Here is an 18,274-nt window from a genome sequence, read left to right on the forward strand (position 1 = left end):
CCAAGGGGGAGTCTGTTCGTGCCCATTGTTGCGCCCACACTTACCCGAAACTGACCTTTTGTGGACGGCAGAAAGACCCGTGGCAGGCTCAAATGCCATCTCAGCATAAGGGAAATGCAGGTAGCGCTGGCACTGCCAGCCTGATCCAATCTGCACTGACAGAACGGCTTTGCATGGCCCCCGATTCTCACTCTGATTGTCTTGCTCATCCTTGCGTGCACGCCGAGCGCAGCACTGGCTACACCCCGATGCCTCTTTGAAATACACATGCACCGTATGCACCAATACTTGTGAGGCGGGCTCACACATAAGTGGAAACACAGTGCATTTGAAGAGTGAAGGTAATTGGTATCAACAATACCCCACCCCCTGCCAGAAACACACATACTCACACATAAACACACATGTACACACGCACACTTATTTATATCTGACAAACCATCAGACAAAGTTTTTCATGGCTGATGTGCACGGTGCAGATCAGTCCCCATGGGGCCAGCCTTGTCTTGTCATGTGTAATCCACAGCTGCAGAGCCCAGGAACTGCACTCTAATGAAGCTCTGTTTCATCTCCTTCACTGGAGCTAGCTGCGCTTCAGAGGGGCCACTTTGTTACCGCTCACATGGATGCCTTCATGGTGTGTGTGGTGTGTGAGTGCGTGTGTGCGTGCGTGTGTGTGTGCGTGCGTGCGCGTGCATGTGAATGTGTGTGAGGCAATGTATATGTGAGGATGTGTGAGTGTGTACATCAGCGTGACTTTGCATGTGTAAATATATGCGTGTGCAAGATGTGTGTGTACAGGTGTATAAATTGGTGCATTTGTGTAGGTGTGCACGCAGGCATTCAAATGGGTGCATCTGTGTGAATGCGGGTACGAGTGTGTGTGGACGTGGGTGTGTGTGCTGTGAGGTGCGAGGGGAATTATGGAGAAGGTAGCCCCTCTGATCCTCATTAATCTGAAGCGGCTCCTTCCATAGAACCTATTTAACTGATATGTGATTGATCGTGTTTGTCTGAATACATGAATGTATGAGTGGTCTAAGGAGGATCAAAGCCCTAAGCCGTAAGAAATGGAGATATGCTGACAAAGTTATAGTGAGCCTGAAAACAGAGAGGACCACCCCCTTATCTGCCCCTGGCCAGACAGCCAGGAATACAACCACTGCCCATGTACGCATTTCTCTGACTATGAGCACGTAGCGTGCCTGTGTATGTGTGTTTGTGTGCGCTTCTGTATGTTTGCTGTGGTTTTAAACGTGTGTGTGCACCAGTGTGTGTGTGTGTGTGTGTGTGTGTGTGTGTGTGTGTGTGTGTGCGTGCGTGTGTGTGTGTGTGTGTGTGTGTATTTATATTTACATTTATTCATTTGGCAGACACTGTTATCCAAAGTGACTTACAATTTATGTGAGGGCGTGTGTTTGTATGCGAGTGTCTGTGTGTGTGTGCGTGTGTGTGTGTGTGTATTTATATTTACATTTATTCATTGGGCAGACACTTTTATCCAAAGTGACTTACAATTTATGTGAGGGTGTGTGTTTGTATGCGAGTGTCTGTGTGTGTGTGTGCGTGTGCGTGTGAGTGTGTATTCATGTGTGCGCACGTGTAACTGAGTTCACGTGTTTGTATGCGAGTGTGTGTGTGTGTGTGTGTGTGTGTGTGTGTGTGTGCGCGCGCGTGTATGTATACCAAGCTGTGGTACAGAATGTGGACTACAGGGAGAGGAGCTGGGCTGGGCTTGATAACGGCGTGACAGGGTGAGAGAGAGACAGAGTGACCCCAGAGCCGCTGCTTCCCGCTGAATGAGACCCGGTGTCATCCAGCCCCATTAGGTTCATTCCAACACACATTCAGATGCTAATTTAATCCCATCACTGATGTAATGTCTCATGCTTTAAAAGAGGTATTCCCATTAACATGTCTCAGAATATCCAGTCACTGATGGGCAAAAAGAACTTAATTAAAGGAAAAAAATGAGAATTTTAATGATTTCCATGGATGTAGATTAGACAGATAGCATGGATGAATGGACAGATAAATGGATGGACGGACAGGAAAAAAGAATGAGTAAGAACAATGTGCTGAATGTCATTATGCCCACTGATTACTTTGTCAACTTTCTCACATACAACTTTCTTTTCCTTAAACATTGTGCAAAGTTTCAATATTAATTTTTTTTTTTTTTGCCAGTCCCTCTTGTTCAGATGCGACTCTTAATCTTGCCCTGGGAGTGGAGACGTGAAAAGGAAAATGGGAAATTTTCGTGCCAAATCGCAAGTAGAAAATTCAAATGCAGGCAGTCTATGAATCAGGGAAAATTACAGCATTGCCTAATTTTCACAGAGTAATTCAAATTTCTTTGATTGAGGGCCCAGTTACCAATTGGAAACCTTCACTGCGTGAAACAGGAGCTAATTACTAAGGATGAGGGAAGAGGGGAACAGAAATTTGTTGCCACTGAGCACATCAAGAGCTCAAACCTCATTCGTGCTGACACTGCACAGTCACACGGTCTCCTCATGACTTGGACACGGCCCTCAAGCATTTGACAGTGTTTGACACAAACAAATGACAGTACAAACATAAACAAAATGGCCGCCCTCTCCCTCCTGGCTAGCCTGCCAGAGACTGAAGGTAATGGTATCTGACGCCGGACGATCGATGAGCTCCAAGAAACCGCAGCCACAGCGTTGCTTTGTCTACTCCCTCATGCCCATCAGGGGGGTGACAGGCTCTCCAGGGCGATGGCGGTGGCGACCGTGCCATTAATAACCGGGTGTCACAACCTGGCCGGTTTGGATGTCACCTTGTGCGGAAGGCAGACATCACATTCCGACAGATGATGGCCCCATGGCTTTGGTGTGAGAGCATCTATGGTTGAAAACCTGCCTCTATTCTTTTTCAACTCCATAATGACTTTAAAGGTCAAGCCACATAGCCTGTGTTAAGTCTTCCTCCTCCTATAACACTTTTCTCTCATGTTTCTGGTCATATGCGGCAGAATCTGGCTGGCCTTGCTCTTTCTAGCAGGTGTTTCTTTTGATTTGCTAGGAGAAATGGCAAAAATTACAAAACTGAAAAACATTGGTTAAAAAACCAGCTGCCCCTGGTCTGGACTAACAAGTGTTGTCTGAAACCACATCAAGAGATAAGAGCCAGTACACATGCTATGTTGTCCAAGCAGCTGGTTCAAGATCGGATTGGATGCTCTGGGATTGGATCCCAGGGAACCATGGGAGTAAAGTGCAGCTGAGAAGGTGGGAGAGTTTTGAACCAAGAACAATCTGCACAAAAAAGGCACTTATCCCTCTCCCATAATGCCCCTCTTCTCCTCCTGTTACTCAGCAAGACAAAGAGGGCCAGTGCTGTGGTATACAGACGGATAACATTCCCTGCAAAAGAATAAAATAAAACCGAGCAAGAGGTCCCTTGAGATGGTGAAACCCTTTACTTTTGCAGAAAAGAGGCTTTTTTTCAGTTCCACGGGGCAAGCCATTGGAATAGTCTCGTTTTCAATGCCCCCAAAGTACTTCTGAACAGCTTAAGAGGATATAGAGTCTGAACTTGCCATTTAACGCCTGACATGAAACATATATCCATACGCATACATATATTCATACTGAGCAGAGAGAGGCAGTAACAACTCCATTATTACGGTTCGGAGCTGTGTGCAGAGGGGAATAGCACTGCAGAGAAGGATAATCTTCAGCAAATACTGCAGGCAAAGACACACAGAGTACAGCATGGCTCCAGCTCAGATAGACCCTCGCGGAGCGGGGAAGATACAGGCTCGGGTCAGCCGAGTGACCTCTCTGCTTATTTCCCATCAAACCTTACTGCAGGAGCCGGAGAGCCCTGAGAGTTTCACGCCGCAATTCTGATGTAAGGCACTTTGGAAAATAATCAGTTCACCTTGGCCGTGGCTGACAGCAACGGGAGAGAGAGGATGGTTCCCAACTTAGCACACGGGGTCACTGTCTTGGCTCTGTGGTGTCACGATCCGTCTTTCATTCTCAGCAGAATGGGAAAAAAGGGGGGGGGGCAGATTAGGGGCAGAGGAAAGAGAGGGATGGGGAGGAAGAGGGCCTAGATGTATGGACAAGTGGGGGAGAGGAGGGGTGGGGTGAGGAGATTGGGGAGGAGGTCAGGGGGATGAAGAGTGGACAGAGGAAGAGGAGGGAAAAGGCAGAGAAGAGGGTGAGGAAAATATGAGAGAATGAAAACCAGTCTGTTTGTTATATTCCATCACTTCCTGTCTGCTTCCATTCTCACTCTAAAGTGAGTGAAAAGGCCATAATCCTGTCTGATTGTTACTTTTTCATTTCATAGGAGGATGACAGTTTTCATCCGAACTTGACGGTGTTGGGACAGTTAGAGGTTGTTGGAGACCCGGGGAGGTTGGGTGGGGGGGGGTTGAGATTTGCATAAAAAAACACTGTCCCAAAAGTGCCCCTTTGCAGGTGGCTTTTAATTCCTCTGTGATTTGCATATATTCAATCAGGTCGAGTAATTGGAAAAAGAGACAGAGTGAACACGGAGCGTAGATCGTGCTGATTTTACAGTGTTTAAAAAAGATGAGAGGACAGCTGCTCAGGCAAACTGATAATGCTGATAATTCTGACACTGACTGATGTTTCTAATCACCAGCAACATAACCCAAATCAATTGCCCTTCCATCCAATGTTTAAAAGCCATGCGTCTCCCCAGCACAACGCCATAACACATATTCATGTTTCTGTTGTACATGAATGGCGTGCGGTACAGAACGACCTTGTCAAAGTTGTCAAACCATAAAGGTTTGAAGTCTCCGCAGGTAGAAAAAAGAAGTGTAATGGATGAGACTGGTGGGTGTGATGGTCTCTGGCTAGGTTGAACGGGCATTTGGTTTTCTGAGCCAAACCTTCAGGCGAGGCAGGACATTTTATTACACATAAATGTGCCCTGTCACACGAGACCAGTCTACAATTTTCGCCCATCATAGGCGTCGGGAGGGACAGCGGCACTAAAACGGAACGGCTCCGCACGGGAGGTGACGTGGGGCTGTGTGAGCGAGCTGGCCCCTCTTTCCTTCGACGCTCGAAGGGCTGTCACGGATCAAGGGCCGATTCCCCCTTGTCGTGGTCGCATCTCCGTCCCCGTCTCCTGCCATCGCCGGAGCCCGCCCTGCTGCGGGGGAAGCTCTTTTTTTTCCACCTCGAGTGTCAAACTCACAGTAGCGGCCTGGCTTGTTTGGCTTTCCCCGGGGGTGGGGGTGGTGGCGGGGGGGGGGGGGGGGGGGGGGGCGGTTGCGCTCACCGACATGCTGGAGTTTGATGAGATCTGTCTGGCGCTCATCCTCCTCCCCCCTCTGAGATGAGACGGGCCAGTGGAGGCTGGCGTCCGCCGTGCCGCCGGTTTTTCTGCGGCGAGATCTCGCGGCTGATTCCTTTCCCCCTGCGCGGCGGCCTCCAATCCGCCGGCCCGCCGCTGACTGCTCACATCTTGAAAGGGAGGTTTATCTGGCTCTGACTCGTGCCGCTGTAATGGAATATGTACCCAAAGCCAGAGGGGCCTGTGTGTGTGTGCGTGTGAGTGCTTGTGTGTGTGTGTGCTTGTGTGCCTGTGTGTATGCACTGCATGTGTGTCTTTGCACATGACTGTGTGCACACAATTTTGCATGTGTAAGTATGCATGCCTCTGCATGTGTGTCTGTGCTTGCGCATGTGTGTGGGGGTGTTAAACTACCACAAGGCAGCGAGGAAGAGACAAGTCTCTGGGACAGCATGGGCTGGGAAAGTGTAATTAAAAGAAATTGGGGACCAGTAAAAAAAAAAAAAAAATCGCTGAGCAAAACCGTAATTATCAGGCTCCCAGCAAACAAAGCACGCAGGCACGCCACTGCTTAATTGGTGGTTAGACCCTTCGATGGAAAAACACAAAAGCACCGGCGATAATTCCTTAATGGAGTCTTATTGACTTTGACTCGTTTGGCAGGCAATTTGGTTGGAAAAAAATCCCCCGAAGATCCTTAAACCCCCGTCCAATATTAAAGACTAGAGAGCTGTAAAACAGCTTTGCATTAGGCAGTAGCAGGGTCCCTGCAGCACTCCCATGTTATAAATAAGATAAGCGTGAGGATGAGCTGACACGTGCTAACCGCCCCATCTCTGCAAGGCTCTGTGCTCCTGGGTGTGTGCAGATGTGTGCAAATGATGCCTCTGGCAGGGTTTTCCCGCTATCCAGCGCTCCCGGGCCCCGTGCAGCCGCTGTTCTCGCACAAAGCGCAGCAGGGAGGGCGCAGAGAACGAAGGATCCCTGCGTTTGGAGACAAGACTGACCGGCCGGATCGCTGTCGTGTCTGAGGTTTAATGATGAGGGCAGCCCTCCGCAATCACGAGGGGGACGGATCCACACGCACCCTCCGATCGCTGCTTGGATCCGAGCCGACACAAGCTGTCGCGTCCGAACGCTCCGACGACATTTTACAGGCAACAACACAGCACTTGAGGGAGTAACCCGGATTTTGGCCCATTTGGGCACACCACTATGCACTTCTTTTTCTCCCTGTTGCAGAGGGTAATCATGGGAAAAGCCACTCCACTTGATTCATGGCACAATTTCCTTTACTGCACAGGGCAAGCTGCACCTTTGAACCAAGGATGGTACAACACTGGAACCAAGATGGCCTCTTTTAAAACAAGGCAGCGAAGCATGCTGTCCTCAACATCAGTAAGAGAATGTCTCTCTCCCCACTTGACATGTACAGGAGATCCATGGGCATTCCTGTGTTTGAGCTCTCCAGCACTGTTAACCCGCGGGTTACAGAGTGATAAATACCTTTTATTCCACGCTTGTGCACTGGGCCGTCTGTATACCCAGAGCTAAAAGTGAAATGCACCACGGGGCTCCTAGCTCATCGTAAGCTTCAGGCCACTCCTCCAGCTTAGGGAACGTTCAAACAAAATAGGACCTCTTCATGAGGACTGGGCATCCCGCTGAAGCATGTTTGAAAATCACTCTCTCTCCGCAGCTGATTACCGGACCTGTGAAGGACTCTTTTCAAGTTAACGATGATAAGAAATGAAATTCATTCTGTTGATTTTTCTCCCGCTCGCCACAGATATTACAAAGGAGTCAAAAGAGACCCTGAATCAATAAATAAATAAAGAAGAAAGTAAATAAAATTATGCCGGCTTTCAAAGGCTGAGGATCAAAGTGGGAAGCGCATCAGCTTCCTGTACGAGTGTCAAAGAGCAGGCATGGAGATGCCGTGTGCAGACAGACCGGAGCATTTCAAAGAGCTCTTATGAGTCCTCACCACACTCCTGTCCCCGTAGTTACCATGCAGAATATTAAGGATATTTCAGAATCCTAAAAATAACAGCGAGGAGCCAAAACCAAAAACTCCAAACCAATCCGCGCTAATCTGTAAAATCCGCAATGACATCTGTTACAATTCATTTACTGCTATCTCATCTATAATGTTTTTGATAAACTTCGAAGTGCCAAATGATGTAAGTATTAGTGAGTCGTGCCTTCTTTTAAATACTGTTTGTATTTATAAGGTATCAACATCTGAGACTCTCCTGGAATGGAGCTGACAGGTAGATTCATGACCCAGACTTTGACTGGCTCTGATGAGCCCTACAGTCACAGACTGCCCAAGGTTACCACAGGGCAGGTAGTCTCAGAATGATACTGCTCCAGTCATACAGGTGTAAGAGCTTTGAACCCCTTTACCTGCTGCATTCAGAGGTGTGGAAGTTTCTACCCACCTGCTGCACTGTAGCCTTGTATCCAGTGAAACTCTGGTCGGCAGAGTCACAGCTGTGACGACAGGCCCCGGAGGGGGTCGGGGTGGGGAGGTGCTCCAGGTAATCTCCTTTCCGTCGGCCGCTCTTCTGCGTCCTCAAGGTCTCAGGGGGGGTGGGGGGTGGAGGGATCCGAGCGGCGGCCTGGAACGGGACCAGAGGACCGCGTGAGAAACAACTGCGGCCGCGGAACTCAAGGTGACATCGCTCCCCACAAAGCCTTTCATTTCTAACTTATTTCTCTTTCAAGTATCTCCTTCCAGCGTATTCACTGGAGGAAAAAGAGCAGCTATGATTACAGCACGGAGTTACAGGAAAGGGTGAACATGAGACATCGCTTCTGTTCCAACGACCCCTGGCTTTGAAATGAAATATATCAAACGGCAGACAGAAAAAAAAACTTCCATAATGTGACCGCAAGCTACTTAACACTTAAAGGAGAACTCCGGTCAAAGGTTTAAATTTGATATGTTTTATGATATGGATCAAGTACTTCCATGCGCGATGGAGTATTTGGAACTGTGTCCTGTAAACTGAGACCCAGCCCCACTCCCCCAGTCGATAGTACAAACTGGCCTCACAACCAGCCAGAGCTTTTCATTAAAAGAGAACAGAGAAATACAAAACCCCATTGTTAAATAAAATGTTCTTCCACTTAAAGACACTAACAATCATGTGCAAAAAAACTTCCTGTGAGTGTATCACTGTGCAGTTGATGCATGGTGGCAATGCCACTGTTTAGAGGTAGGCCTAATGTTTCAGTTGTTCATCCTTTATTGAAATGACTGCAAGCAACATATGCCACAATGTTCAGCTGTATTGATTATTCCAGCGACTAAGATATACAGCATTTCTTGATATTCTACAGTTAAGAAGGAACTGATGGCAAAATAACTTTTCAGTGTAACCCGTGTTCATGTCACATTTCGGCGTAAAATCACTATCCAGAACCTTCTCCACTGTTCTCCCCCGATGGTGGAATGAACTTCCACACTTCATCCATTCTGCAGAGTCCCTCTCTGTCTTCAAGAAACATCTGAAGACACCGCTCTTCCGCTCTCACCTGAGCATCTGAAACACTACCCCTAAAGGAATTTCTCATGTCTCAGAACTGTTTCCTACTAAAAAAATGTAATCTAATGGTTTAACACTCTTGTAATCTCTACCAGCTAGCTAGTACCTTGTCAGACCAACCATTGAAACCTGGCTTCAAATATTGTTGACTCCTTGCTTGGCTTTTGCTTGTGTTGTACTCTGTGTCAACTATAGGTCACTTTGGATATAAGCATCTGCCAAATGAATAAATGTACATGTAATGTACAGTTTTTGCCTGGTAAAATTTATATAAAAAAGGTAAATTAAAAACTTGCTGGTCAAAATGTCCAGTAATAATGCTCATACAAAACGTAGCTATAACAAAGGCTATCCCTAAACAACAGCCTATTAACAGCTAACAGTACAAGTGCTTATTTCTTCAGCGAACTGTACCCCAACTGGGCTACACTGGCTAAAATTGCCTGTGTTCTGCCCGTGTCAAGCGTGCCAGTAGAGAGGGGCTTCTCTCTGCAGAATTGAATTAAGATGGTGCTGCAAAGTTGTCTGGAGGAGGAGAGACGCGACTTACGCACATTCCATGCTGCAAAGACACATTGGACACGTTTGATTTCAAGTCTGCAGCAGAGGACTTTGCCGCAATGAAAAAAGGAGAAAATAAAATGTTACCTGGTAGCCTATAGGCTACATTTGATGCCATGTAGGCCTAGCCTTTTTTTTAAACAGGCTACAGATGTTACAGGTTACAGATGTTTCATAATAGCCTACATTTTAGCGGCTAAAGCTGAGGTTTTGCTCAATCATTACTGTTCATTTTGCTTAATCGTTACTGTTCAACACAGTCAAACTGATTTGAGGTCATTGTCATTCTTTCGTAAACCCATGTGTACATTATATTTGCATTTGTAACATACTGTAGACTGTTATTGAAACATGACCAGTAAGTTTCAAATTTGGCTGGTAAAATAAATTCTTTCCAAACACCTGACCGGCAAGAAAAAATCCTAGCGGAAACCCTGGCTCAGAAGTATGTTGGCTCCCACCTTCTACAGTCTTATTGGTACATGCAACTGGCTCATATTGAACACCTTCCTCGGCAGCTAATTTCTATCCCCAAAAAGGCTCATCACTGACATTATGCCTAAAAAACTGGCTAATGCCAGATGCTAACTTTCTACACTATCTCAAAATATACAGCTAAACTTCATCATAACTTCCTGCTTCTCTATCCACACACAGAGTTAAAGCAGGCTTCTTGCCTCCTCATAGGTTAATCAGTGACTTCCTGTCTTGGCAGTCTGCTCGGCTGACGCGCATAACCCTGAACGATTCTGACAAGCGTGAGTGAAGGGGGAAAACAACCCGGAGCTCCTTGATTGCTAACTGACGCATTAATATGTATTGAGCCCCAGCTCAGGCAGGATAGGTGCCCTGTCTATTATTATCATAAATATCAACACCTGCCTCTAACAACCTGAGTGTCCCCCACTAGCTCTCACCCCTGTGCTTCAATTGAGCTCTGTGAAGACAGACCTTTCTAATTATCCTTTCATCTGATCTGCACGCGCGTGACAGAGCGTATGTGTGGGTGTCTATTCGAGTGTTGGAAGAGAGAGCAGGAGGAGGAGAGCGAATTAGTGCATGCAATCACACCTGCAGCGACAGATTCCTCCTCTCCCATCCCCTCATCTCCTCTACCTCTCCTTTTTCCTCTGCTTCTGTTCTGTTCTTAACCACTCCTCCCTCCCCCTGTGTCTCTGTCTCTGCCCAGATCTCCCTGCTCTCCTGCCATCTCGCTGGATGTGCGGCGTTAGTCTGAGATTTGCGGCGCACTCCGAGGGGCTGTCAGAGTCCGCTCCTCCGACCTCAGAAGCGGGCTCGCCGCGTGAGTGGAATCTCGCTGTCAAGCTGTCAATCAGGGCTGCGCTCGAAGGGGATCGGGGGCCTGCGGAGGACATATCCCCGCTATCTGGGAAGAGGGAGATAAGGAGCGAGCGATGGGAGAGCCGCGCGCGAGAACACCCTCAAAGCTCCGCGCTGCCGCCACCGCCACAGTTCTCATCACATACAGGCACCCTGCCCCCTGCACTGAACCAGCCCATTCTAAAAAAAAGACCAAACTCGACATTTAAATAACAACCACGTCAACCAGGCACTGGTACACATCGCAAAATGCCTCTCAGCGTATGCAGCACTGAAGCGACGTATTCTCATCTTAGTCTGTTGTGTTGCTCAATTTTCCATGGATTAAACAGAAATTCCTTCCTGACGTTCAGGCATGGCATCACTTGTGAGACACTTGTTAGATTACTTGCCACATACTCATATTTGGAACTTGCAAGATCTGATGAAATGACTGCTGTTCATTCATAATTATGATACACATTATATATGCTCTGTAAAATGATCCTTCCCCTCACCCCTTCAAAGCACAACACTCACTTTAACTTTCCTAGTGTGTGTGTGTGTGTGTGTGTGTGTGTGTAAATATATAAAGCTGTCACAATAGCGCTAAATCCCACATGGACAGATTTCAGTTTGTTTTGGCTCGAGAAGCCAATATCTGTACACTTTGTATGCACTTAAGATCCATACAGTAGATCTATACTTTTTGACAGACCTTGAAATTTGAAGTGTTCGTCTTATTGTGCACCTGAAGAATCAAGAGCAGCTGTATTTACTCTCTGATCACTCTTAAGACTCTTCTGGGCTTTAGAACAGCCTATGCTCTGTCCCTCTCTTAAAAGTGGACCCATACTTGATGTCAAATTACCTAGAAAACACGAGTTTCTCGAAACATACGAGCAGGAGATAAAATGCGACGGTTCTTTTTTTCCCTGCTTCCATCATCTGTCCAACTCATCCTCTGTTCCCCGCTTGCCTAATTTTCCTGTTCTTAAATGGCCCTGAAAACAGGTCAGGCAGTGCTGGTAAGGCAGAGTAAAGAACTAAGGTGAAAGGTGGACAGCTGAATTAATGGACGCCGCCTCTCACTCCCAGTCTGGGGACAGATCATTAATACGTATTAAACAAAGCTGCCTCCTGGTGCATTTTTTGCCAATCCTCTTTAATAAGGGATCACTCGCGATCTATCCTCTTACGCACCAATTCACCACTTTTTAATCTCTAGCCATGACATGTACCATAGCACCAACTGCTTTTTAACTGTCCTTTAAAAACATATCAGGAACTTCTTTTGGGTATAATTTAACGTGGAAAAAAAACAAAACAATAACATCAACTAAGGGATAGCATTAACAGGGGGAAAAAAGGTATTGGCGTTGTTTGTAGAGCACGATTCAAACATTTCTGAAACTGTGCTTGTGCGTGTGTGTGTGTGTGTTCGTGTATTTTCACTCTCGAAAGCGGTTCACGTCCCTCTTTCGATTTCAACACGGATTTCAATTTAGATTCCCCAAATCTGCAGTTCACTCATGACTAAGTATGAAGGCAGTGGCATGTCGGCGGCTGCGGCTTTGGCCCGCGAGTTTGGCTACATTAATGCGCGCGGATTAGGAGAGGGCGCAGCTGCACGTAAACTTTACAAGCTGGTCCTTCTGTTCTGTGATTAAGCAGTTCGGCTTGGCTAAACAAGGCCATCTGAGACAGCATTCCGAACGCTAAACAGCCAAACGTGGCTCCAGAGAGGAGGCTCAGAGGAAAAGTTACATATTTTTAAGAGGATCTTTTGATTTCTGGGAATAGTTCATCCATAGACTTGAAACAATTACGGGGAAAAAAATCCCAAATAAAAGATTCCCATCCTCCAATGACATGTAAAACCCTCCCCCTCTCAATTTTACGCTAATAGAATGAAAATGAATGCATGAAACACACTGATGCAAGTCGCTCTTGACTTCGTTCACACGGTACATGGATTTCTGAGTTATGGGGTTTACTGTACAACATGATTTTTTTTTTGTTCTCTATAGACCTACCATTCCCGTCTCATTACACTAATGTTATTCACTCACCTAAGATTCATTCACCATTAAAGAATTAAAAAAATCAAGAACTGAAATGTCAACAATCAATAAGTATTCATCTCCCTTCTCTAGTACTTGGTTGAAGTTTTGGTTTTGGTTTTGGTTTAGTCTTTTTGGATAAGTCTGTATTAATTTTGCACAATGTGATGGAGCAATATTAGCCCATTCCTCCTTGCAAAATTTCTCAAGCTGTTTCAGGTTAATTGGGGAGTGGCAGTGGACAGCGGTTTTGAGGTCTTTCCACAGATGTTCGGGGTTAAGGTTAGGACTCTGACTGGGCCACTCAAGGAAGTCAATTTTCTTCATTTTAAGCCGATTCAGTGTCGCTCTCACAACGTGCTTTGGGTTGTTGTCCTGCTGAAACACAGACGTCCTCCCTAGTTTACACTTTCTGGCAGAGGGGAGTAGGTTTTTATCCAGAATCCCCATGTACTGTGCATCATTCATCGTCCCATCAATCTTGACCAGATTGCCAGTTCCCGCTGCTGAAAAGCACCCCCATAATATGATGCTACCACCAGTGTATTTGACTGTGGGGATAGTGTTTCCTGGCTGATATGCAGTGTTAGCTTTACGCCGCATATACCGCTTAGTGCTTGAGCCAAAAAGTTCCACTTTAGTCTCATCAGACCACAAGACCTCTTGTTTCTTGATTCTTGTTTGGTGACTCAGTTTAGGGGGGCGGCCTGCCCTAGGATGTGTGGCTGTAGTTCCATATTTCTTCCACTTGTGCATGATGGACTGCACTGAGCTCCAAGATGTGTTCAGTGCCTTTGAAATGTTCTTGTATCCTTCCCCAGATTTGTACTTCTCCACAATGATATCCCTCACTTGTTTTGAATGTTCTTTTCTCTTAATTTTGCCTTGTTCAATGGCAAATCTAACCACATTGTTTGACCTTATAGAGAGGGAAGGTATTTATGCTCATGAAGCAAATCAAAATAGGTGACCCATTAATTTCCTGTACAGGTGGAGACCATCAACAAATTTGATAAGCAAAGTTATCCTTATAATTATGAAGTGTATGAATGCTGTTCAAATCTTAAAGTTTTACTTATTTATTTTTTTTTCTAAAGTTTTGGACGTTTCTTTTGATTTGTCATGATGTACTATACTGTGTAGACCTGCTGGAAAAAAAAATCTTACTTTAATGTATTTTAAATTTGGAAATTGTGAAAACAATTTATTGTGCCTTTTTCAAGGCACTGTATGTGTGTGTATATACAGTATATATAGAATCAACAGCACCAATATATAAATATTCTGTTGATGCTGTTGATTCAGACATTGCAAGGGAATGCTTATGGGTAAAAAAGGAAGCGGATATGAAGAAAGCCATGTTTTATCAAGTGGAGAAAAGAATAAGAGACAGCTTAAATCACTGATGTAAGACACAGCAGTGGCCCCGATGACCTGTTAGCTGAGTCCTGGCCCCGCGGAGGGATGTAACAGGAGGCCTTCTACAGCACTACAAGGCCTGGAGAGATGGCCTCTGTCTCCCTCTCGTTCCTCTGCTTCCTTGGTCTCATCCCTGTCCCTTCCCACTGACCCTGCTCCCCCCCCACCACCCCCCCGGCGCTCCTCAATCGCGTGTCAGACAGCCACAAGAGGGGTACGCGCTGTTCTGCTGTGATGTGCGCATGTTCTTGCTTGACACCAGGGCTCGTGGTGCCGTGTTCTCGTTAGGGGATCGGCGTGACTGGGTCAGAGCAGCTACCTGATCCAGAGCCGTAAAGCTGCACCCAAACACAACCCAGAATGCACTCCTTTAGGTTAGTCTTGGAATTCAGCGCAGGGGAGTCGCCTCTGTATGTCACCCCATTTTACAGACTTACTGACAGCATCCCCGCCCCTGAGCAGAGTTTGTCCGTGGGCACTGCTTCCTGCACATTTCCTCTCTGGCTCCCTAACTCGCTCTGCAACGCTTCTTCAGAGACTCAGAGGCGGAAGGCTGCTGACCGTGGTTCTGATCAGGAACATGTAGGTGCTGTCCCTGGTCCTGTACTCATTATTCAGCAGGAGCACTGCTGTACTGCACTGCTCTCTCTCTCTCTCTCTCTCTCTTTCATTTTTGTAGGTTTGTTTCTTTTTTTTTCTTTTTGTGATCTTTAGTTTTGTCTCTTTTAATCTTGATGAATAATATTAATCTAATAATAATAATAATGTTGAGTTTTGTGGTTTATTGTTTTAAATAAAATAAGCTTAAAAGTCTCTCTCTCTCTCTCTCTCTCTCTCTCATTTTTGTAGGTTTGTTCCTTTTTTGTGATCTTTAGTTTTGTCTCTTTTAATCTTGATGAATAATATTAATCTAATAATAATAATAATGTTGATTTTTGTGGCTTATTGTTTTAAATAAAATAAGCTTAAAAGTCAGGAGGGACGCCTGCGACGCACCTACGGAATCTTTTGGGTGCATCATTTCAGTTCTCCTGGGGACATATTCAGCATTTCTGACCAGGACCCACATGGGGTTAAAACTTTAACTTTCCCACCAAGTGTGTTTAAGTGGAGTATGACAGCAAGCGTGTAGACTTCACCCTGAACAGCGCTTTAACACAGCCGTCAGCGCGCGACTGTGTGAGTGGCAGGCAAAGTACCGCGGCACCTCTCGGTCTGTACCAGCTCAGAACACAGCCGCTCGCGTAAAAAAACAGAATGTTTTCTGTCATAAGTGTAAAATTTACACCCACACACTTCACATATCACTTAATCTAGATGAAAAGATTGCCACAGGAGATACAAACCAGCTGTTAAGTTGCTGTAATTTAAATTTAAAATCTTTTTTTTTTTTTTTATCTTTTAGGTTTAACAAATGGAAATATTAAGCAATGTTATCTTGTGAAGTGCCACACTTAAAAAAAAAATAAAAAAAAGCAGCCATGCCTTCAGCCTCATAGCTCTTCTTTAGCGATAATTATGAGCTCAGCTATCATAAATTAATGGGAGTTTTAGTGTTGCCAGCCAAGGCCTTGACTGTAACTGTCACTGACATACATTAAAGCGACTCCGCTGGCCAAGACAGTGACACAGATGGGACAGGGACAGAAGTGACTCGAGGTCACTGTCTGCCATGACAGCATGGCAACCGGGACACGTCAGCACCCCCAGTGCAGAGGAGAGGAGCGATCCCTCCTCCGATGCACCACGGCTCCGCGATCCAACGCCATGTAGAGCCAGAGATAAAGGGGTACGGTATCTGCTATTGGGACACCCCACGGTGGCCCAATCTTCTCAAGGTGGAACCCCACAGAGGGAAAACTCAGATTATTCATGGAAACACAGGCCACCTTGCCGCAAGGGTATTGCTTGTCGCCTTCTCTGAAGGAGTGGCCCACTTTGTTCAGTGCCCCACCCAATAATGGCCAGAGGCTGTCCTACAGTTCTGTCCCCCCCTTCTTCTCCCAAACACTTCCTGTTGTCACTCCCTCTCTCGGGTTCACACCCTTCTGGAACTTTCCTTCGCTCGTTTTTCTCTCCCCCCTGCCTATTCTCTCAATTTGTCTGAAACTCCATCTCCATTTTCCCCCCCTCTTGCTGTCTCAATCAAAATGAAAGTCGCAAGGATATTAACCGTCTTCATTCTCCCTATCCTGGCGGGCTATGAAGCCGTCCCCCCTCCCAGGCTGACGGGCAGTGGATATACTGACATTATTTTATAGTCCCGGCGAAAGGCGGCACGGTGCAAGCAGACACCTGATGATCTGAGAATGGAGTTTAATCTGTATGAACTGCGCCGGAGAGATAGAGACCCCCGGTGGAGCTTCTGAAACAGTTGTCTCTAAGAATTTGATTTAAATGACACCAGGTCTCCAACCTGAGAACTCTGCGTCTTTCATGCCCTTGCTGGCCTGATCCGGATAGCCGGGAGGATTTTATTTAGCCGGTTTCTTGCTCGTTTGTTTTGTCTCTTTTTTGTTGTCTGACCTTGGTAGTTTGTAGAGTGAAACTTAAGACAGGGTATAAACTCTAGCATTTACAGGCCAGAGGCAGGACAGAGTATGAGCAGCTGATTTCAGGAGGACATTGGCTGTTTTTGAGCAGTCTCCTCTCCACCCCACTGCTCTTGCTGAGACATCACAGCCACCACTGGGGTTGATAATCTCTGTACACATGGTCAGACAGAATGAGATGGTGTGTCATTTGAATAGGGGCTTTCACATCGACCAACAGATATAGTTGCCTTGATCCAGCTCACAGTCCTACTCTGAAAGCGAGAGCTAATTGGCCACAGTGATCGGGTGTCAGATGACAGGGTTTCAGATAAGGCATCATCGCTTACTGAATCATACATGTGATTAAATCCATTTGCTGGTTAGCTGTGCTGTTAGTTTTCACCAGCTGGCTACTTATGATCTACAAGACCTGCAATTGCGTTTTGACTGTGGCTATAAATAATGTGTGCATAGTCTGATAGCTATGTCAAATGTAATTAAAATGAATAATGTTACTGCCCATCACAAATATCTGGTTTTAGCATTTGTTCAGGCAATCCAGGCATAATGAAAGAGAGGGAGAGAGAGAGAGAGAGAGTGTGAGGGTGAGAGAGAGAGAGAGAGAGAGAGAGAGAGAGGGAGAGAGAGAGATTGGCCTGTTATAAGATGAACTTGCAAAATGCACCCAGACTACACCCTTCTGTTCACCATTGAATCAATCAGTGAATCATCGTTATGCATCTCTTCTTGCGTAGGGTTTTTTTTTTTTGCTGTTTTTGCTTTGTCAGATTACACAGACCTCTCATTCAATCACTCCTCTGCAAGGTGAAATCGATACCTCTGAAGTTGTTCTCTTAATTAACAAAAAGACACTCCGTTAATTGTGCAGTGATCTCACCGCTCCACTACTTGAACACCGCCCCCCCCCCCCCCCTTCAGTGCTTATCCAGAGACACCCCTGACTCCCCAGGGTCTGTGTGTCAAGTGCACATCGATGCTAAAACTGAGAAATGAAGAAAAAAGAATGAGAGGGGGGTAAATAGATTTTTTTAAATAAAACCCTTTTTGCGGAAGTAAATCAATAGGAGTGTCTGTTTATATAGGGATCACATCGAGGAAAAAAGCAAAGGCACCTCCTCTCTCTCCTCTCCTGACAGGCAGATCACTGCGCTCTCAGGTAGGTGCCGGGGGTCTCAGTGAGGGCTCTGTGTTTCAGGCTTGCACACGGCCATGCTTCACTGTGTACAGCCACTCCACTTCTCTCTGCCGCTTACAGTCTGTCGGGATCCTGTCTCCTGGATGCCACTCGCCGAGCCTGTGGTGTCCTCCAAATCCAACCCCTGAATGGAAGGTAACTAGATGCCACCTCTACCACGTACTGTTGGGACCCTATCTGCCATGTACAGATTGCCTGTAGGGACCGTCCCTGCATTACTAGTCTGCAAGGGCCCTACATATTATGCAAAGGGAATCAGTATGGGCCCTTCATGACATGCAGAATGTTTGTAGGGCCCCT

Source organism: Megalops cyprinoides, chromosome 16, assembly GCF_013368585.1.
Source record: "Megalops cyprinoides isolate fMegCyp1 chromosome 16, fMegCyp1.pri, whole genome shotgun sequence".
In the NCBI taxonomy this organism is placed as follows: Eukaryota; Metazoa; Chordata; class Actinopteri; order Elopiformes; family Megalopidae; genus Megalops; species Megalops cyprinoides.